This window comes from Ranitomeya variabilis, chromosome 2 (genome assembly GCF_051348905.1).
Source record: "Ranitomeya variabilis isolate aRanVar5 chromosome 2, aRanVar5.hap1, whole genome shotgun sequence".
Lineage (NCBI taxonomy): Eukaryota > Metazoa > Chordata > Amphibia > Anura > Dendrobatidae > Ranitomeya > Ranitomeya variabilis.
The window spans coordinates 1,060,790,246-1,060,814,638 of NC_135233.1; positions in this window are offsets into that span (position 1 = coordinate 1,060,790,246).

Genomic DNA, 24,393 nt, shown 5'->3' on the forward strand with positions numbered 1-24,393 from the left:
GGTGGCCGATCAGGCACTAGCCACCTTTTGTGACATGACTGTCCTCATCTAAGCACTTCAGCGGACCTCCAGTTTAGCACAGAATCATGTATTCTCAGCCATGGAAGACCTAAGACAAGTGGGTGAAACATATTAGATAGCACATAGAAAGCAATTTTCTCCAAACGGAGTGCTCCAATCTGAAACTCTACAGCAGTGTTTCTCAGCTCCAGTCCTCAAGACCCATCAGCAAGTCATGTTTTCAGCATTTTCTAAATATTGCATATAATTGATAATTTCATCACCTGCTCAAGCATTAATTCCATCACTTATGCAATACTAAGGAAATCCTGAAAACATGACCTGTTGGTTGGCCTTGAGGACTGGAGTTGAGAAACACTGCTCTACAAGATCTGTGATGACTTGAACGACTTTGGGTAGGTCCTTCACTTCCACAGATGATACTCTACGTGGATTCTGGAGCTGTTGAATGGGAATTTTCCCATCGAACTGGAGTCAAGATAGGCTGTTCCATCATACTGGATACCTCCACAGGACATGGATACATTCAAAGTCAGTGGTGAAAAATCTCCTCTATCACCTACGCTAGCTTCACCCACAGACCCTAGTTTTGGGAGTTCTGTAGACCTCTCAGGACTGGCACGAATACAGCGCTAAGTGCTACCACAGACGAAGCACACTCACTTGCCATGACCACTCTCCTTCTGCCGCTCTGCCAACCTGACACGATTGACCTGCATGGGTTCTGTGAAGAAAATTGTTTCATGAAGTTGGGGAACAAGTGGTTTCTGGAAATACTGAGCCAGATGCGACTGTCTCCTACTATGCCTCACTTCTCTGGTCCACTTTTGAAACCTGAGGTCGATGCGGATTGCTAGGAAGATTAATTTGTCTAGAGTGACTGGGATGTCACTACCAGTCAATTTGTCCTTGATACTTTAGGATAATTCCTCCCAGAAGACGGCTACAAATGCTTCATCATTCCATCCAAGCTCGAAAGACAAGGTGAGGTAACGGAAGGAATACTGGTTGATGGACAATTCTGCCTGTCGCAGTCTAAGAGGTGAAGATACAGAGGAGGAAGCATGACCAGGTTCATGAAAGACCTGCCCGAAGGCCACCAGGAAGGCCTGTAGGTCAATGGTTACAGGATCCCCTCCTTCCCACAAGGGGTTATTCCATGCTAGGGCTTCTCCTGCAAGGAGAAGGGACATCAGAAATACCCCTTTAACCCAATCAGATGGGAACTAATGGGCTAAAAGTTTATAGTGCAAGGTGCACTGGTTCAAGAATTCATGGAATTGCCAAGGGTCTCCACTAGTGTTGAGCGATACCGTCCGATACTTGAAAGTATCGGTATCGGAAAGTATCGGCCGATACCGGCAAAGTATCGGATCCAATCCGATACCGATACCCGATACCAATACAAGTCAATGGGACTCAAGTATCGGACGGTATTCCTGATGGTTCTCAGGGTCTGAAGGAGAGGAAACTCTCCCTCAGGCCCTGGGAATCATATTAATGTGTAAAAGAAAGAATTCAAATAAAAAATATTGCTATACTCACCTCTCCGAGGGAACCGGCAGCGTTGTTTGCTTAAAATTTGCGCTTTTCTTTCCTTACGTGAAGTCCCGGCTTTGTGATTGGTTGCGTAGCAGTCACATGGGCGACGCAACCAATCACAGCAAGCCGTGACGTAATTTCAGGTCCTTAAGGATTTTAAAATTACGTCCCGGCTTTGTGATTGTTTGCGTCGCAGTCACATGGGCGACGCAACCAATCACAGCAAGCCGTGACGTAATTTCAGGCCCTTAAGGATTTTAAAATTACGTCCCGGCTTTGTGATTGGTTGCGTCGCAGTCACATGGGCGACGCAACCAATAACAAGCCGTGACGTCACGGGAGGCTGGACACGCGCGCATTTTAAAATGCGCGCTTGTCCAGCCTCCCGTGACGTCCCGGCTTGTGATTGGTTGCATCGCGGTCAACCAATCACAAGCCGGGAGGCTGGACACGCGCGCATTTTAAAATTTTAAAATGCGCGCGTGTCCAGCCTCCCGTGACGTCACGGCTTGTGATTGGTTGCGTCGCCCATGTGACTGCGACGCAACCAATCACAAAGCCGGGACGTAATTTTAAAATCCTTAAGGGCCTGAAATTACATCACGGCTTGCTGTGATTGGTTGCGTCGCCCATGTGACTGCGACGCAACCAATCACAAAGCCGGGACGTAATTTTAAAATCCTTAAGGACCTGAAATTACGTCACGGCTTGCTGTGATTGGTTGCGTCGCCCATGTGACTGCGACGCAACCAATCACAAGCCGGGACTTCACGTAAAGGAAAGAAAAGCGCGAATTTTAAACAAAGAACGCTGCCGCTTCCCTCGGTAAGGTGCAGGCTGCGTCGGAGAGGTGAGTATAGCAATATTTTTTATTTTAATTCTTTCTTTTACACATTTTTACATTAATGTTGCTTCGATACCGATACCCGATACCACAAAAGTATCGGATCTCGGTATCGGAATTCCGATACCCGCAAGTATCGGCCGATACCCGATACTTGCGGTATCGGAATGCTCAACACTAGTCTCCACTGAATCTCGGTGGAGTCGATAAACAAAAATTAGCTCCGAAAGGGTAAGTTGCAGGCAGAATAGACTCAGCCATAGCTATGGCAACTTGGGCTGGAGTGGAAGAAGCAGCCATGGTCAGAGCTTCCAACCAGGTATTCACGATCCATAGATATGACAAAAAAATTCTTGCTGATCTCGCTGATGGAACAGCTCTTGGCACAGCTCCGATGCCTAAGATGTCTTGGGATCAGTGGGGTCCATGGCTGAAGCTGTTTTCTCCATAAAGAAAATTCTGAGTATTATTTGAAGCCAATAAAAGTGTCCTACAGCTTTTCTCTGTGCCTTAAGGTACAAGATACTGTATCTAGGTCACTGCCTGTGAGACCTGGGATATTCAGGAGAATGATCGAGGTGACGCACATGGTTAGTGGACCCATTAGCTAAGCGGCTAACTGGTGTTTACTGAAGCTCCAGGATAGACTGAATATTCAGAGGCACAAGTACAGACACATGCATTTTGGATACTGGTACTGGCACCAGGTGTACAAGGACCGGGAACTTCGAGTTCAGGACTGACCACACAAAGACCAGGATATTGGGTTCAGAACACTGGCCATGCAAGGCACAGAGGCTCAGGTTTCGAGCACTGACTGCAGGAGGACCAGGGGACCTAACAACTCATTAGTAGGAGAAACTACACACTGTTCACACTAGGTAGGTTTTAACATTAAAAAGTGTAGGTACTGTCCCAATTGGGTATACCTTGTCACGGTGGGACAGCTTTATGCTTTTTTTTAATCAAAAACAGTGTTTACTAAATACTCTATGTTAATTATTTAATGCACTTGCTTTTTTACTTATTTATTTTCATTAGGGTATATGCACACATTGTCTTTTCTTTGGTTTTTGTTTGGTTCGATGGCCAGTGTGAACATGCTTTTACATCATGCATGTTTTTCAAGTCATACTCTGGCTCAGTTTTTTGTTTTTCTACACCAATGAATACTGTTGCTTTGGCCACTCTCTAAAAAGGAGGGAGTCTTTTATACAAGATGCCACTCATAATTAATGCCTCCCAGCTATTGGCTGGGGGTTTACTATGTGCACGCACTGCCCCTTAAAGAATGGGGGAAGGCGCCACCAGGAAGTAAGGCATGCAAAATCAGAAGGCACGCCAACAGACGGTATCATTGCATGGGGGAAGGAGAAGAACCGTGCGGGGACGCCGGCATTAATGTTACAATACCCTACTTATTATACTGATATCTGAACCATACAATACAAGAACTTTTTACCATTGACTTTTTTTGTGTCTTCTCTATTTCCTAATAGGTTGTAAGCTTGTGCACAGGGCCTTCATTCCTCTTGGTATCTGCTGAATTATGTGTTAGGATGATTTCACACTGCGATTAGTCATCCGCTCACTGGCACCTTTGGGGCTGTCATCTGAACCCCCCCGCAAAATGGGATACGACGACAGGGCCATCTACTACCGACATGTTCCGGTGCCAAGGATGCTACGCGAGAAAGGACCTTCCATGATGTCACGGTCATGTGTCTGCGACATCATCACAGGTCCTGCGCTCATACCAACCCTGGGACCGGAAGTTGCCGCGAGCACCGTACACAAGCGCCAGGACTTTAAGGGGCCTTCGGAAGGTGAGTATATGATTATTTTTTGTTTTAAGTCTTTTTTAACCACTAGTGTTGAGCATTCCGATACCGCAAGTATCGGGTATCGGCCGATATTTGCTGTATCGGAATTCCGATACCGAGTTCCGATATTTTTGTGATATCGGAAATCGGTATCGGAAGTTCCCAGTGTATGATTCCCAGGGTCTGGAGGAGAGAAGACTCTCCTTCAGGCCCTGGGATCCATATTCATGTAAAAAATAAAGAATTAAAATAAAAAATATGGATATACTCACCCGTCCGGCGGCCCCTGGACCTTACCGATGTAACCGGCAGCCTCCGTTCCTAAGAATGAACGCGATGACGTCGCGGCTTGTGATTGGTCGCGTGAGCGGCCACATGAGCGGTCACGTGACCAATCACAAGCCGCGACGTCATCGAAGGTCCTAAACTCCTCATTCTTAGGAACGGAGGCTGCCGGTTACATCGGTAAGGTCCAGGGGCCGCCGGACGGGTGAGTATATCCATATTTTTTATTTTAATTCTTTTTTTTTACATGAATATGGATCCCAGAACCATCCAGGATACCTTCCGATACTTTTGTCCCATTGACTTGCATTGGTATCGGGTATCGGTATCGGCGATATCCGATATTTTTTGGATATCGGCCGATACCATCCGATACCGATACCTTTTGAGTATCGGAAGGTATCGCTCAACACTATTAACCACGCATATAGTGCCCACATTGCTATATACTACGTGGGCTGTGTTACATACTGCGTGGGCTCTGTTATATACTACATCTCTGTGCTATATACTAACGTGGCTATGTTATATACTGCGTGGCTGCTATATACTGCATCGCCTGTGTTATATATTACGTGGCCAGTGTTATATACTGCGGGGGCTGTGCTATATACTGCATGGCTTCTATGTACTGCGTGGGCTGTGTTATATAGTACGTGGCCAGTGTTATATACTGCGGAGGCTGTGCTATATACTGCGTGGCTGCTATGTACTGCGTGGGCTGTGCTATATATTTTGTGGCCAGTGTTATATACTGCGGGGGCTGTGCTATATTCTGTGTGGCAGCTATATACTGCGTGGGCTGTGCTATATATTACGTGGCCAGTGTTATATACTACGTCGCCTGTGTTATATACTGCGTGGCTGCTATATACTGCATGGGCTGTGTTATATAGTATATGGGCTCTGTTATATACTGTGTGGCCACTGTTATATACTGCGTGGCCTGTATTAACGCAGCGGGTATTCTACAATATGTATGTATATAGTAGCCACATAGTATATAGGACAGGCCACATAGTATTTGTCTGCTATATACTACATGGCTCCTATATACTATGTGGCCTGTGCTATATACTATGTGGCTGCTATATACATACATACATACATATTCTAGAATACCCGATGCGTTAGAATCGAGCCACCATCTAGTAGACTATAATCGTGCAGACAGAATGAAAGTGCATTCAGACATGCATAAAATTGTGAGGTCATAGTCTCCAGATATATAGTTTGATTGCACTGTTCCAGCAGAAGTTTATCATACAGTTTTATTCAAGCGTTTTAACAACACACAAAATCACTTTTCTTCATACAATGCTTCCAGCAACATATATGGTAGTCTTTTCACAGGCTATTTCTCTCCATACACACAATGTCTTGACAGAGTAGCACTTATACCTTTCTCTTGCATTGACGTGACAAAGGGGGTTAAGGGGATGAGTCCTGTGCTTTGACTCTCTCACCTTCTTATTTTGAGGCAACAAAGTTTGCTCCTGGCTGTCCTGACTACTTTCATTATTTCATCAGTCACGTCTTTGAAAAAGCTAGTCTCTGTAGATTATCTCAGTTCAGCCTGAGAGAAGACTTTTCCTGACACAGCTTTCTCTTGGAGGTCCCGGACACAACAACAACTTTCCCAGAATCCCCTGGGGCTGAGCTAACCGCTCCCTGTCTACTGTTACTATTTTAACCCTTCTACTTGCTGTATGATTCTCAGTCATTCTACTTGTCACCCACATGATTCGGCCAGCAATTTTTATTTCTTCTTCTTTTTCAGCAAGTCCAATCTCCCTGAAAAGACTTACATTCTGTTACTGAATTAAAATGCAATGCAATTGAAATAAAGAAATCTCCATACTTCCTTATTTATGAGGAGCTATCTTTTCCTTAGGACTTTCTCCGTTTTCTCCATAGTGAAAATTCTTAGTATTACTCGAAGCTAATAAAAGTGTCCTACAACTTTTCTCTGTGCCTTAAGGCACAAGATACTGTATCTAGGTCACTGCCTGTGAGAGCTGAGGTATTCAGGAGAATGCTCCACACGTCTCACAGTTGACTTAAAAATGTGCCCCTTCGCCAAAATTACACCATTTTTAAAATATATATATATAAATATGTATATATAGTTCACATATCAGCATTCACACAAATGTCTCATAGCCTGTGGTTTTCTCAGATAGAAAAGTTTAATTAAAATGAAAAATATCTATTTCTATGATAACAATTTTTATTTTATAAAATTATTTAAAATGCACATCTTTTTTTGTTTAAAATATATTTTATGTTGACTTTTAATAACTTTTTTAATACAGTCATGGCCGCAAGTGTTGGCACCATTGAAATTGTTCCAGAAAATGAAGTATTTCTCACAGAAAAGTATTGCTATTACACATGTTTTGTTTTAAACATGTTTAATTCCTTTGTGTGTTTTGGACCAGCTCACAAAAAAAAGAGAAAAAAGCCAAATTGGACATAATTTTACACGAAAACCCAAAAATGGGCCTTTCAAAATTTTTAGCACCCTGAACTTAATATTTGGCTGCACACTCTTTGGAATAAATAGCTGTAATCAATTGGTTCCTGTGATGAGGGAACAGCCGCCATCTTGGACGGGCATACTAACAGAGATTTTGTCTCCTGGTCACAGGTCTGCAGAGAAGAGTGCTCCTGGCCCCCACCTTTTCTCATGAATAAAGTTCCTTTTAGTATGGTAATGGGCTGAGCACAGTGGAGCAGGCAGATGGCATTTCAAAGCCTGAGTGAGGAAGCCACACCAGCAGGGGACATTGAGGTGCCTGAGGGGCTTAATTAAAGCACGCATGTCAAGTTGCCACAGGATACACATCTATTATGGCCGTCCAGTCAAACCGTCTCCAACATGGAATCGTGAATTATGGACGCATCGTCCAAGGTACCGGCTCATAAAAAATATCCCCCTCGCCCTAAAGAAATTGTGCATCTGACAGTGCGACTCCCGGGTCTGTGGAAGTTCTGAAACCCAAGGTATAGATATCAGCCTCCCACAGCGACCGAATGGGTCCAGGTTTGATCCCTGTACGACCGGCAGAACAAACCACATGCGCTGGTACTGCCCGTGTACTGATCCGATCATCCTGAGAGAAGTTATCCCATTTATTAGATATTGGAATAAATCTTGCAGGGATGCAGAGGGGTGGAGATTGCTAAGCCCACCCAGCTACAGGGGGAGGGACACAGCAGGGTTAAGAGCTGGGACACTTGGAGAGTGGGCCAGAACAGAGGAAGAGGACTAAGGAACTAAGGAACAGGGCATATGCCAGCCAGAGGGGAGCAAGCACACGCTTTCTGGGGGCTGCCTGGCACCTAAGTCTTGGACCTGCGGAACGCTGAGCCCCCCGGCTTCCACAAGCGACCTTCAACCTGGTAAATTTACCTCCAGCTTTATACCTCTAAGCCTTGTATTATTATTGTTATATTTTACTCTGACTGTAACTCTTGATATATTTTACTGCATATTTTTGTAATTACCTAGTGCGCCCTTAAGGAAATTAAATCATAAATTAATTTTGGGCTGATCCTTTTACTCTGATTGCGAATCTTAGAATACCCAGCGTGGGTAACAGGGCAGTCTCCCCGGCGGCCATTTGCTCTAGGTGCAGTTCCATTACTGACCTGAGAGACAAAGGGGGCACCGAAGAGCTGTGCCTGTGTAGTGACGTCACGGATTGGTGACGTGGGAGGAACTGGGTTTCCTTCACAGTTCCTATGACAATGAACAAGCTTCTTACACCTCTCAACTGGAATTTAGGACCAGTCTTTTGCAAACTGCTCCAGGTCTCTCATATTTCAAGGTGCCTTCTCCAAATAGCATTTTAAGATCTCTTCACAGGTGTCCAATGGGATTTAGATCCAGACTCATTGCTGGCCAGAACTCTTCAGCACTTTGTTTCCATCCATTTCTGGGTGCTTCTTGAAATATGTGTGATGTCATTGTCCTGCTGGAAGACTCTTGACCTATGCTATCTCAGCTTTCTGACACTGGGCACTACATTGCGACACAAAATCCGTTCAGATTTCATGATCCCTTAGACACAGTCAAGTCACCCAGTGCTATAGTCAGTAAAACAACCCAAAAACATCATTTACCCTCCACCATATTTAACTGTAGGTACTGTGTTCTTTTTTTTGTAGGCCTCATTCTGACTTCGGCAAACAGTAAAATGGACTAATTTGCCCACAAGATATTTTCCTAGAAGGATTTTGGCTTGCACAAGTACATTTTGACAAACTTCAATCTAGCTTTTCATGTCTATGTGTCAGCAGTGGGGTCCTTCGGGGTCTCCTGCCATAACGTTTCTTTCAAATGTTGATGGACAATTTGCGGTAATAATAATAATCTTTATGTTGAAATGGCGCTAACATATTCAGCAGCGCTTTACAGTTTACACACAGTATCATCGCTATCCCCAATGGGGCTGACAATCTAAATTCCCTATCAGTATGTCTTTGGAAAGTGGGAGGAAACTGGAGTACCCAGAGGAAACCCATGCAAACACGGGGAGAACATACAAACTCTTTGCTGATGTTGTCCTTGGTGGGATTTGAACCCATGACTCCAGCGCTGCAAGGCTGCAGTGCTAACCACTGAGCCACAGTGCTGCCAGTTGACACTGATGCACCCTGAGCCTGCAGGACAGCTTGAATTTCTTTAGAACTTGATTGGGGCTGCTTATTCACAATCTGAAATATCATTAGTTGCAACCTTTTATCAATTTTTCTCTGCTGTCCACATCCAGGGAAATTAGCTACAGTGACACGGGTTGTAATCTTCTTGACTACATTGCACAATGTGGACAAATTAACATGTAGTTCTCTGGAAATTGACTTGTAACCTTGAGATTGTTGATATTTTTCAAAAATTTTGATTCTCAAGCCCTCAGACAGTTCTCTTCTCCTCTTTCTCTTTTCCATGCTTAGTTTGCTACATACAGACATACAATGCAAAGATTGAGTCACCTTCTCCCATTTCTAACTGGTTTCAGGTGTGATTTTCATATTGCCTGCACCTGTTACTTGCCACAGGTGAGTTTGAACAAGCATCACATTCTTGAAAAAACTTGTTTTTGTTTTTTGAAAGATGCCATCAATTTTATCCGATGCACTTTTGGAGTTTTGTGTGAAATTATTTCCAATTTGCCTATTTTTCTCTAAACATGTGTATAACAAAACGTGTAATTGCAATAATTTTCAGGGAGAAATGCTTCATTTTCTGGAACAATTTCAAGGGTGCCAACACTTAAGTCCATGACTGTATGCAAAATATGAAACTTTCTCATTTTATTGCAATAATGATTTTACAGTTATTCACTAGATCTGTCTTGTTTGAAGTTCATTTTTATCATAGGTATAACTTGTCATATTTATTAAATTGATATTGATACTTGAAAAAATGAAAAATGTTGCAAAGGTTTAGACCTCCTATCAGTCAATATATCCCCATCACTCTCATTAATGGCACATTTAGCTGAGCCAATAATCGTCAAATAATAAATTTGAAACTATCGTCCTGTCTAAACAGTCCAGCAATCACCCAACGAAGGATCAAAATGGTAATTCATTAAGTGCGATGATTTTTATGCCGACATAAAAATCATCAATTATCTCCTGCACTTTTGACCTTGTGTAAACAGGTAATCAATTATTCTGTGCATTTAGAATACTCAGAAAGTGACTGCCGCTGATCAGGCTTGTATATAGTCGACTGGTGGCCTAGTAACAGCCTGGATAAGCCCGTCTAAAGATACTATCAGTTAGAAGTCACAATCGTAAATGTTTCTTGTATCCAGCGATCAGTTTTTGCATTCTAGCATAATTAAGGCCCCTTTCACACATCAGGTTTTTTTTGCCGCCGAACCCGTTTTTTTCTCATAGACTTGTATTAGCGATGGATTGCGACGGATGGCCGCACGTTTCACCCGTCGTTTGCAGGATCTGTTGAAAATTGTCTGTCCGGCGGCCGGAGACAAGTAACAAGGTAACATTTTTTGTGTCCGTCGAAAAAACGGACAGCGACGGATCCATCGCCATCCGTCATTTGCTAGAATGGAAGCCTATGGGGCCGGATCCGTCCGGTGACAGATTCTGTTTTCTTAAACTGAACATGCTCCGATTTTTTTAGGATCCAATAGCCGGATCATCAAGTCGGTTCCGGCGAAAAAAAAACAATCCGTCGCATCAGTTTTTTACAATATGCAACGGATCTGGGTTTTTTTTTTCAAAATTCGACGGATTACGACTGATGGCAAAAACCTGATGTGTGAAAGGGGCCTAAAGCGGTCATCAACAGTCAAAAAATAAATGCAAATGAAGGGATGTGTGACATCACTACACTGATCTATTCCAGTGACGTCTGCTACAGTCGCTAGGTGCCGCTGCGCTCACTAAGCAGGCGGCACTGTGGATAGAGAAGACATCATGGGCAGTTTCTCTGGATGAAGCAGATGTCATCCAGTCAGAGATACTACTGTGACTGGGACTTGTGGTGCTGTAAAGTCAGGCAGAATGGGCGTATATGCTATCCAGAAGCTTAGTAAGAGTAATCTGTTTTCTGCTGGTTCAAAAGCAACACCCCACTACTTAATGGGGTTGTCTAGTCTTAATGTACAAGCCTGAAGACACTCTATGTGACTGCAGACTTGTGAATCCTCACATCACACACACTGCGCACTCCGCACTCCGCAAGAAGACTATCTGCCGAAACGTGCATTGGGCTGTTTGGTGTGCGCCACGTCCCAAACCTCAGGTAACGCTTCATTAAACGGTACCTCTAGAGCAGGCTGAGGAGGTTTTTATAGGGATTTCTTTGGAACTTCACAGTGATTCTTCTCTACGTGCTAAATATTTAGCCCTTTAGGTCTTGGTTACCTTTTCTAGCCCTGGTTTGTACCTACCACCAATCTATTCCACCATGAATTGCTCGTCCTATTGGCACTGTGCTCGGTGCTGTGACGCCACCCTTGGTTTCCCACTTTTTTAACATTTCTATCTACATGTTGTATTTTACTCTGTGGATTCTCTGTTGCCTCCGCAGGAAGCGACGGACGAGTGACCGCAAATATATATACAGTATCATTCCAACTAGATGGACCTCACTCAGTGCAAGTCTAGTCGAAATGTGGCAAATCTCATACCTGCGGGCACAAGACTGCTACTGCCCACTTCTAAACCAAAATGGACAACCCCATTAAAATATCAAACTCTAAACAATGAGTGATCAAATAATTGCTGCCAAAACTTGAAAAAAAAAAAAAGATTCGATCATTTCCACCGTAGTATATAGAGGAATTTTATGTTTCTGACACGTGGAGCTGACAATCAGATTTCTTTACAACAGATGTAATGATGAAAATACTTTGTCCAGTCTGACAAAGTGAATGAATGAGTTAGGGCCTGTGCACACGTTGCAGATTTGTCACGGATTTGTTGGGTTTCCAGATTCCAGCAAAGTGAATGACAATCTTGAAGTCTTTTGCACACGTTGCTTTTTTTTTTTTAACTTGCAGATTTAGTGCAGATTTCAGTATGTCAATTCTTTCAGCGTTTTTGCTCATAGTAACGAGTGGGGAAAAATCTGCACCAAAAAGCAAGTTAAAAAAAGCATCAAAAACATATACAAAATGTTTTTTTAATGCTGTGTTTTTCCTGCCAAAAAATGGTGCTGAAATTTCTGCACCAAACACATAACACCCTTATTCTAAAATGTGTGTCCAGAGGCAAACTTCATGCAGATGGCACACTGGACATAAAGTCTGTAATGGTGGTGAACGCATTGCCGAGACTTATTACTGGAACATTAAGTAGTATACTCCTTTAAGAATTGGTTAGTCTTCCAGTAAAACTAATGTTAAATTGAATCTGTCAGCAGGATTTTGCTATGTAATATGAGAGCAGAATATTATATGGAAAGAGACCCTGATTCCAGCGATGTGTCACATACCAGGCTGCTTCGTGCAGTTTTGATTGAATCCATGTTTTCTCTGCTGGAGATGTAGCAGTGCTCAGAATGCTGAGATGTGTATAATTGCCACAATCTGATTGGCAGATTCCTGATGAAGGTGCCTATAAGGGGTGGGGGCGGGGTTAAACAGATTAGCTGGACTGGCTTGCATGTGACACCTAGTCAGGCAGTGATAATCTCCTGCTGATAAAACACTGATTATATTGTAACAATTACAAACAACCTAATAAGTGATATATCCCTGAAATCTGTATCTCTTGCTCTATATTATGCTGCTCGCAGATTAAATAACAAATATCTGCTGACAGATTCCCTTTAATTACTATACAATACACTGTACATTCTGTTCTGTCCTCGCCACCCTGCCTGCCATACAGCATGCTCTCCCAGCAAGACGCGTCCAGACTGGCACCTCGTAAACATGAAGGGAACTTTGTGACTTTGTGACCTGCTTCTTCAACTCCATTACTTTTTCTGTTTAGATATTTGCTTTTTCACCTGCGTGACTTTCACACTGCAAAGGAAAAACAAAAACCCAATCACTGATCCCGGTAAAGTGGAAAAAATGTCTGACTTACTGAGTCCAGAGGAGATTTATTTTTTCTGAACTTTCCTGATATTTTTTTTAATGTACTTATACAGTCATACTGTTCACCACTATGGTAATATGTAATTAATGCCTTGTACAGACGTTGGTAATTATATAAATTGCATTTTATGTGATACGGTATATGGACAGTCTATGGCTATACAGAAGTGCATGCTGGGAAACGTATTGAACGCACTAGCAATTAAAAAAACAAACAATTAGAATAATTAGATGAAATGATCATGGATGTGACCAATGTGATATCAACAGGCCACCCACAGATGCAATCTAAATTTCACAGTGTAAACTGTATACATTACTAACCAGGTCCATTAGGACTGATGAGGCTGCTGTACTTACATGGTATAGTGAACACTTTATAAAACACTGAAAATGTTATATTTAATAAAGTTAACCATATGTTCATCTGAAGGCAGCTGCCAGGTTTTATAGAGAAAGCCTGTGAGTCCTGCTGTTCCTTCATAAGTACAGCTTGTGAGTCAGTTTTTTCCAGCCCACTTACAGTGATTGACAGCTTTTCCACAATAAGTTTGTATATAGGGAGAGCCAGGGGCGTAACGATCTTGGACGCAGAGGTTGCGACCACAACCGGGCCCGTGCGGAAGAGAGGCCCACCGATGTTAGCGCCTAATTCAGCTGGATGTGTGTCCGAGGATGCACATCCAGCTGAAGTGTATTGCAGAGCAGGGATCCACCGGCTCTCTGTTCTTCAATACACCACTGGCCAATCAGAGCCCGGTAGCTGATGTTGGCGTGTGAGTCACTGGCTTATAATATCAGACATCGGGGCGGTTTTACCTCATTAAGGCGGACAGTGTGGAGGCCATATACCATAGGAGGCTTATTTAGGGCATAAAATGGACAGATATGGTTATGTAGAGGGCATTTTAATAACACTCTTATTTTTAAGGGCACCATGTAGGGATGTGCTGCAGACGTCTAGAGAAGAGGGAAGTCTGCAGAGAAGTGCTGTGGATGTGAAAAGTCACCATGGCATCTGGACAAGATGGATGTCGAAAGAAAGAAACCACTCAATCAGGGAAGATATCACCTATAATGTACCTGGATGTACAGTGGGGCAAAAAAGTATTTAGTCAGTCAGCAATAGTGCAAGTTCCACCACTTAAAAAGATGAGAGGCGTCTGTAATTTACATCATAGGTAGACCTCAACTATGGGAGACAAACTGAGAAAAAAAAATCCAGAAAATCACATTGTCTGTTTTATTATCATTTTATTTGCATATTATGGTGGAAAATAAGTATTTGGTCAGAAACAAAATTTCATCTCAATACTTTGTAATATATCCTTTGTTGGCAATGACAGAGGTCAAACGTTTTCTGTAAGTCTTCACAAGGTTGCCACACACTGATGTTGATATGTTGGCCCATTCCTCCATGCAGATCTCCTCTAGAGCAGTGATGTTTTTGGCTTTTCGCTTGGCAACACGGACTTTCAACTCCCTCCAAAGGTTTTCTATAGGGTTGAGATCTGGAGACTGGCTAGGCCACTCCAGGACCTTGAAATGCTTCTTACGAAGCCACTCCTTCGTTGCCCTGGCGGTGTGCTTTGGATCATTGTCATGTTGAAAGACCCAGCCACGTTTCATCTTCAATGCCCTTGCTGATGGATGGAGGTTTGCACTCAAAATCTCACGATACATGGCCCCATTCATTCTTTCATGTACCCGGATCAGTCGTCCTGGCCCCTTTGCAGAGAAACAGCCCCAAAGCATGATGTTTCCACCACCATGCTTTACAGTAGGTATGGTGTTTGATGGAGTATTCTTTTTCCTCCAAACACGACAAGTTGTGTTTCTACCAAACAGTTCCAGTTTGGTTTCATCAGACCATAGGACATTCTCCCAAAACTCCTCTGGATCATCCAAATGCTCTCTAGCAAACTTCAGACGGGCCCGGACATGTACTGGCTTAAGCAGTGGGACACGTCTGGCACTGCAGGATCTGAGTCCATGGTGGCGTAGTGTGTTACTTATGGTAGGCCTTGTTACATTGGTCCCAGCTCTCTGCAGTTCATTCACTAGGTCCCCCCGCGTGGTTCTGGGATTTTTGCTCACCGTTCTTGTGATCATTCTGACCCCACAGGGTGGGATTTTGCGTGGAGCCCCAGATCTAGGGAGATTATCAGTGGTCTTGTATGTCTTCCATTTTCTAATTATTGCTCCCACTGTTGATTTCTTCACTCCAAGCTGGTTGGCTATTGCAGATTCAGTCTTCCCAGCCTGGTGCAGGGCTACAATTTTGTTTCTGGTGTCCTTTGACAGCTCTTTGGTCTTCACCATAGTGGAGTTTGGAGTCAGACTGTTTGAGGGTGTGCACAGGTGTCTTTTTATACTGATAACAAGTTTAAACAGGTGCCATTACTACAGGTAATGAGTGGAGGAAAGAGGAGACTCTTAAAGAAGAAGTTACAGGTCTGTGAGAGCCAGAAATCTTGAAATTTTGTTTCTGACCAAATACTTATTTTCCACCATAATATGCAAATAAAATGATAAAAAAACAGACAATGTGATTTTCTGGATTTTTTTTTCTCAGTTTGTCTCCCATAGTTGAGGTCTACCTATGATGTAAATTACAGACGCCTCTCATCTTTTTAAGTGGTGGAACTTGCACTATTGCTGACTGACTAAATACTTTTTTGCCCCACTGTAAATGTTTACTTGTTAATACTGACTAAAGCCTCTTCAGTACTGTGGTTCCTGTATGGGCCAAAATCTGATAATGACTGATAACAACAACTCCCAGCATCTCTTTACTATTGTTAAGGACATACTGGGAGTTGTAGGTCCATGAGATTCAAATATATATGTGCCTGACTTCACATTACAATTGATTGCTGTACTAAGCTTGGTGATGTATTCATGTACTGATGGAGATTCTGGGAATGTATGAATGTACTGATGATGGTACTGGTGTTGTATCTATTTACTGACAGTGGTTCTTGAGATGTATTAATGAGCTTATGGAGGTTTTGGTGATGCATTAATGTACTGATAGTGGTTCTGATAATGCATTTATCTACTGATAGTGGTTCTGGTGATGTATTCATGTACTGATGATGATTTTGGTTTTGTACTCATATACTGATGATGGTTCTGGTGGTAAATACAGTATCAGAACCATCATTACTATGTGAATGCATCACCAGGGCCATCAATAGTACATGAATACTGCACCAGAACAACCATCAATACATGAAGGTGTCACCACAACTACCATCAGTACAGGAATGCGAGAACTGAAACACCATCAGAACATGAATACGTCACCAGAACCACTATTCATACAGGATGACACGAGAACCACCATCACTTTTGTTGAAAACTACAGTATATTTGTTGCATGAAGGATATGAAACCCATCATGTGTATCCCTTTATAATGGGGTCTGTTTAGTTTCCATTGGGATATCCGCCAAATGCTGCACAACTTAATTGAAATCAAATGGCTCCCAAGTATTATTAGTTTCCATGATTGTCCTTTTGTTCGACAATTAAAATATAGGATGTCAGGGATGAATATCGCTATTTTTCCCTGTTATTGCGTAAATAGTCTGCAAGCATTGAATGATTCCATATATAACTATGAAAACACACTTCCTGTTGCTGGTAGTTTTTGGTGAAACAGGTGACAATTCTAGTGGAAGTGGTCATCACAGCTTGTTATCTGCCCCATCAGAGGGGTTGGGGTAGCGCTAGGGGTCCTGTTACCTTAGTCTCTGACCTATTCCTTTACATGGGGGCTGAGGGTTCATTTGGAGGGGCGCCAACGACTTCATCTGCCTAGGGCACCAAAATTCCTTGTCCCGGCCCTGTGGAGAAGAAAGTTTAATTGGAGCTCTATACTGTAAGTTTGCATTTAATTAACACACCTTTGAATAATAAGTTCCACAATTGGATGTGTTAAAAAAAATAATACTCAAGCAGACATCTGTGCAAATCAAACCGAGATCTGACCATAATGTACGGACTTACTGCAGCTCTGCCAATACAAGGCTCATATGAAGCTGTGACGTTTGGGTCGGGAGAGCGGTTGCCAAACTGTACATTGTCTGTGCTCGGTTCAATTTGTACAAGCGTCTGCATGACTCCTTAGAGGTGGCTTTAAACAAAAAACATATTTTTAACTGTATCTATAGAGGGAACTTGGAACAATAAATATATAGATTAAAAAGAGTGAAGTCTTTGTATCATGTTATACATGGATGACTCTGTCTGAATGCACAGCATTTATTTTGTTGGGTTACAATATCATAACTTTTTTTGCAATAAGTGAGATCCACCATCTCATCTATATAAGGTCCAATTAATTTACCGGAGGTGCTATAATATTTGACTCGTAGAGAATCAGATGCAGCTCACCTATTTCATACAACATCATCCAGCAACTGAAGGGTTAGGCTTGTGCAACACATAATGACCATTAAATTGGAGCAGCATTGCATGGTCTGCCTGCTCCTTATGTGACCCTCCATACAATTGTGTAGGCACTGTAACTATAGTTATATCAGGTGTAAGAATTACATACAGGATGCCCTCTGTAAACCAGCACCAGTTTATAAAAGGATAAAAATATCAGGTATAAAATATTCATCGATCGTTGTTTGCTGAAGGCCAAAAAATATTTATTTTCTTGACATGCAGTAGAACCAAGGAGCAGAGAAAATGTGACCAGGAATCACATGATTTATCACATTTATATGTGAAGTTTATATTTATATTGATATTTGTTTAATATTCACCCTAGAAATAAATACTGCCAATGACTGGTGACTAGAGATGAGGGAACTTGTTCGGAAAACGTTCGCCAACCTCAAATTCGGCACATTCGGTTTCGAATTTTTGCCAAAATTAGGTCACAGTTCGGTAAATGATCGAGTTTCCGTTAATGCTTTTGTTATGAGTTTGGCTACAATAGTGGTGCTGTATGATGAACGGGGTGATGGGTGATGACATGTTTGATGAGGGGAGAGTGTGTGTCTTGGACAGAGGAGCGGCAAAGTGTAATTTTTTCTTTTTTTTTCTTTAATAACTTAATGTGTGTTCATTCCAGCAGCCAATCAGGTCACCGAAACCATCCACAACGTCATGAGAAAAGGTCTTCTTTGATTGGCTGCCGAAGTTACATGTCCCTAGCCATTTAAAAAGCGAACATCTTGTTTTGCTGGCTCTATATTCTACTGAAAGTGAACTTGTCAGTTAGCTAGATAGGATCCTGTCCTTTATGAAAACAATCTTCCAGCATCTAACTAGATTGTGCTAAAACTGGCCCCATTTGCTATTCCAAATTGTTTGTGATAAAACTGTTTCAGTGAGAAATCAGAAGGCTAGATTTCCTCTTAAAAATTGTTAGATACAGTATGTATAACAGTCTAGTTCAAGCACACAATCTAAGGAAATAAATAGTGATTGTTAATTTAGTGACAAGTGACTGACAGCTGTGGGTCAAAGGTTGTGAAGCAGCAGGTTGCAAGAGGAGAAGGGTACATACAATATGAGTGGCAAAAAACGAGGTTGTGGTGGAAGGGGGAATAGGCTTGGTGTTCATAGGTTAGATGTTAATGTTAATGACAGCTCAACTGAACAAATACCATCTCGTCCTATCCAACAACGTCTGTTACTGGATGGGCTACTCCACTCCCTTTCTTTGGCAGCCGCACATTGGTACGTCTTGTAGATGAGGGCCAGAAAGAGCATGTGCTCCCGGGGATGGCAAGTGCTGCATCAGGTGGCCTATCTTCCTGTTCCTTCACCTTAACATCACACACAGTACAGTCCTCAGAGGTGGCACCCCAATCATCCTTGTTTCCCCCAGCGTCACAAATTTCCAAACGCCCAAATAACTGTGGGGAATCACAGATCGAACATTTTGCCGAGCTGTTCACACATTTATATTCCAGGTCTGAGAGGTCTGCCCCAGAGATTCACAGAATCCAGAGGAGCAAAACATCTGCACTGATGCCCAAAATGTTTTCATGTTTGATCCTGGGCCAGACGAAGTAGTGTCCGAGCAGAATCCAGACCCTCATCACCAGATGTTGACCACTGGGGTGGAGGTGATCCTAATGAGATTCAGATACCAGAGGCGCATGCGGACTGTTCTGTGGTGTCAGGGCAGGAAGAGGAGGAGGGTGACTCTTAGCATGAAGAGTGTGAGAACAGAGAGGATGATGATGATGTTGTGACTCCCACTTGGTGTGATCCCAGAGGTACGCAGCTGAGTAGCTCAGCAGAGGAGGTGGATGAAGAGGACGACGAGGAGGTTATGTTGTGGCTTCCCGCACAGACACAAAGTAATGCAACCACGACAAGCACTGCATCCTCAGCCACAACTCTGGATGTGGCCAGCACCTGTCGCAAGTGTGCAGTTCGCAGGGGCTTCAATGGTTGCCTAGCCTGGGCCTTTCTGCAGATGGCAAAGGATGACCCAACACCCTTTTTCTGCCAAATTTGCAGAAAAAACTCAGTAGAGGCAAAAATTGCAATAATTTGACAACTACATGCATGGCATGCCACATGCATGATCAACATGCCTTAGTCGGGGAATCTCACTGCACTAAAAGGCTAACAAGCGGGCCACATCAACCACATCTGCTTCCACTTCCTCCTCCGTCACTGTGCCAACTGTCTTTACACAGGTTGCCGGCTGCAGAAAATCCACTTGTTTACCCCCTACAGTCGGGGTGAGTGACAGCACGTCCGCTGTTAAGGAAGTGGACATGCCTGCTGCTTTTGTGCTACCTAGCACAACACAACTTTCTCATTACACCATAACATCTTCACCTGCACTTCACTCACAGTCTAGCAGTTTGTTCCGTTCACCCTACTCCACCCTCTCTCAACACAGCAGCTAACCCTCAATCCCACAGTTTTGGTCATGTAAAAGAATGCTTCTTTATCCACATGCGAAAGCTAAGAGGTTGAACTCCACCATCTCCAGTCTGTTGGCCATGGAAAAGCTGCCCTTCCACCTGGTGGATACAGATGGTTTGCAAAAGATGATAGCCGTTGCAGACCCCCAGTACCAGTTAACCAGTCACCATTACTTCTCAAAGAAAACTGTGCCTGAGCTACACCAACATATAGGGTACTTGGGCCGGGTCTGGCGGTACTTAAAGGGATGGTCACGGAAGCAGTGACCCGGTCCTTGGCCCTGGGTGTCCAATTAAAGGGGATGAAGTGTACTGGAAAATAAAGTCTAATGTAGTGTTTGTGATGCCACCTGTAGTACTCGGCCAGGGATGGCCGACACTGCTTAAAGGGGACCACAGGGGCTAATGGTGTTGCTGCAGAGTTGGTATAGCTTCCCACAGGTAGAGCTTAGTTCCCAGGGCTACCAGTGAAGTTGATAAGGGATGATAGATGGTGGGGTGCAGGACTGAGGGTGCAGGAAATAATTGGAGAACACAGGAATTGCAGTTTCCTTTACCTTTTACTGGTGAATTGAAGGTTAAGTCTGGGGAACAGGTTACAGGTGTTGATGAGGTCCGGGCAGCCTGGGAGTATCTTGGAATCCACCTAGCCAGGTGGGTTCGGAAGCCTTCCTTTTGTGCTGTATTCTCTGTCCCTTGCTGCCTGAAGCCTTACACAAATTCCTCTTAGTACGACACCAAGAAAAGATGATACTAGGTCAAAGAATGCAAAATACAAATATATCCACTTTATTAGTATCTATTTAAAAACATAGACAACAAGTGCAAGAAAGGTGATATACAAAGTGCATACGTGAGAATGCTGTAACAGTAGCAGGAGGCACGTGCTCAGGAGATTATGTCACCAAGAAATAAATGCAAAGCTATTAAAGATATGAGTGTATTGCTTACTATTTGCCCACAAATCACCTCAAAAAAATAATATAATAGCCTAATGACAACAAATTATAGCTGCATAGGGGGCAATCAAAGCTACCCTAAAACCATATATTACTAGACCCCAAAGTGGCTAGTACATACTGATAGTGCCATGATACCAATAATGGGAGAGGCTAGTGGTAGCCGGTAATATCATGAATCTAATAGTAATATAATAGGCAGTATTGCTTACCCTCCGAAATGCACACAATCACTCCTGGGGACGCGCCTCCGCCCCCTTAGTGTCTGTTTCTCCTAACTCGTATGGTTGACAGCATGGGCCTTTCATGGGCACTGTCTTCTTACTGGCAGCCCCGGGCTCCTGACCTGCTGTGGTGCCTCCAGGTGTTAGATGGGCCAGGAGACCTGCAATCTCCTGCCCTCCGGTTCTAGTTGCTGAGCCTTTAGTACTTTCTTGTGCACTTAATCCTGAGAAGAGCTCAGTCACAGCTCCATTTCCAGTCTCTCTCCTCACATGCTTGCTCTCTCTTCACTGTCTCACACTAAACTCACTGAATCCGGGTTTAGAGCTCCCCTTTCTGGTCTGGAGTCAGGAAGGTGTTGTATGTTTGTGTTACCTGCAAAGGGGATCCCTCCTTACTTCCAGGCATGACATCACCTCCCCCTGTGAGGAAGGCAATACCATTGTGGCAACCGGACTCCTGGGGTGCCACATATATGTTTTATATATTTATATGTATTTGCGGTACATAGGCTCCAGTCTGCCCTCTGACATTGTCCACATTGTGTTGGGAGCTTCCTCTATGGACAATGGTCCTTACTTATGCTTCTGGTATATTTGGTACAAATGTACTTGAATAAAAATGAACACGAATCCGAATGTGCTATGTTCGTGCTGAATTTGAGATTGGCAAACATTTCCAGAACAAGTTCGCTCACCTCTAGTCATGACATGAGTTTTCAGTGAACAATCAGTCTGTGAAAAACCACACACATGTGAATAGCACCATAGATTATAATGGATATGTGAAATAAATGGATACAACATGGACGTACAACACCGACGTGCAAGTGAGGCCTTAGATGGATACGAAAGTGTCAGATTTAGTATGTTGTCACCAAACATGCGAATATGATTTTACACTCAAACTGTAATAACATATCCTCACGCCACAATACACTATTACACACACACACAGACGCACATCAACAAACACGTGTGTAAACAATTTAGGGTCGGACTGGGATTAAGGATACGAAAGCACAACAGTCCACATACAATATCACCTCTGTATAACATGGAGTGCAAAGAAAAATTGTTTTATTTGGTCATTTACCCAGAAACAAAGATAATTCCAAAATATAATTTAGATAAAATTATTTTAAAGTGATTTGCTATCTCTGGTGCTCGCTCTCATTGTTTGGAACAGAGGTGAGAATGCTCAACTTCTGCTCCATTCATATGGGGCTCTTTACAGCACCCTTGTCAGGATTCTTGGGGGTCCCAGTGGTTAGTCTCCCAGCAATCAGGAAGTTATCCCCTATCCAATGTTTAGAGGATAACTTAAAAACTTGGCACAACCGTTTAAAAAGGGGTGGCCACTGCTTCATGGGATGAAACTGACGCTGGGCATCTCAGATCAATCTCTGCATGCTGTCAAAGGTTTTCCAGGATTCATTTTTTTTTTTACTATGGGCCTTGGAACTAACAGGCAGCCAGCTGTCAATCAGCATGATGTCGACAGTCACGCCTCGTCAACCGAGTAGAAAGGTAGAGAAGTCACTGATGCTAGCAGAACCTGCAGAATTGCTAGCAGGAGCGGTCTGTGACCACTCAGTGCCAGCTAAGATTGCCATCAGGCACAACAGGCAGGTAGGTAGCAACTAAACGCCTGCCTGTTTGCTCTTAGGCCCATAGTAAAAACAATGAATTAGTCCTGGATAACCCCTTTAAGCAGCTCAGCAGAGTTCTCAGTTGTTTAGAGACAATGCACCAAGCTCCCCACACACAGTATACACTGTAACACCCCCAGGCCATAAAAGTTCACAGCAGCTCAGAGTGTACAATGATTAATTGATCCCCATGCCCCTCACAGTATAACACCAACCAGCATATCAAAATATTCAGTGCAACACACAGTACACAGGGTAATATATCATGAGCCCCTAACAGTAGACAGTGCGACACCGCTTCCCACCCCCATACACCCGTAAAGTATAAAGTGTAGCAGACGCCCCCAGCCCCTCATAATTTACATAGCAACCAACTCCCAAACTCTAATAATATACGTGGCCCCAGCCCCTCATAATGTACATGGCTGAAGACCCCCCCAGCCCCTGATAATTTACATAGTAACAAACCCCCAAAACTCTAATAATATACATGGCCACAGACCTCCCCAGCCCCTCATAATGTACATGGTTGAAGACCCCCCATCTCCAAATCTATAATATAACGCTGGGAGCGTCACTCTGTCCGAAGCCTTTATAGACTGCCCAAGCGCCGGCGCAGTCTGGACCCCACAGAGTGACGCTCCCAGGAGATCGCGGTATGCGTAACCACTGAACGCACACCGCGATCTCCAACGGAGAAGCAGGGACGAGCCAGGAGGGTGAGTATGCAATATTTACCTGTCCCGGCTTTCCACCGATGCGCGCTGCTCCATCCTCTGCCTGTGACGTTCAGTTCAGGGGGCGCGATGACGCGCTTAATGCGCGCCGCCCTCTGACTGAACAGTCACAGCCAGAGGATGTGGAGGATGGAGCAGCGCGCATCGGTGGAACGCCGGGACAGGTGAATATAGCAAGTGCCGGGGGCTTGAGCTAGCGGCGACTCCGGCACCTGACCCCCACAGTGCGCTGGTGTCCCTGCCTGCTCAGGCCCCCAGCACTCGGCGCCCAGCACAGCCACGCACAGCCGTCCACACTCACCAAAGCCACGCACAGCCGCCCGCACTCACCACAGCCACGAACAGCCGCCTGCACTCACCACAGCCACGCACAGCCGCCCGCACTCACCACAGCCACGCACAGCCGCCCGCATTCAGCACAGCCACGCACAGCCGCCCGCACTCACAACAGCCACGCACAGCCGCCCGCACTCACCACAGCCACGCACAGCCGCCCGCACTCACCACAGCCACGCACAGCCGTCCGCACTCACCACAGCCACGCACAGCCGTCCGCATTCAGCACAGCCACGCACAGCCGCCCGCATTCAGCACAGCCACGCACAGCCGCCCGCATTCAACACCGCCACGCACAGCCGCCCACATTCACCACAGCCACGCACAGCCGCCTGCACTCACCACAGCCACGCACAGCCGTCCGCACTCACCACAGCCACGCACAGCCGCCCGCATTCAACACCGCCACGCACAGCCGCCCGCACTCACCACAGCCACGCACAGCCGCCCACACTCACCACAGCCATGCACAGCC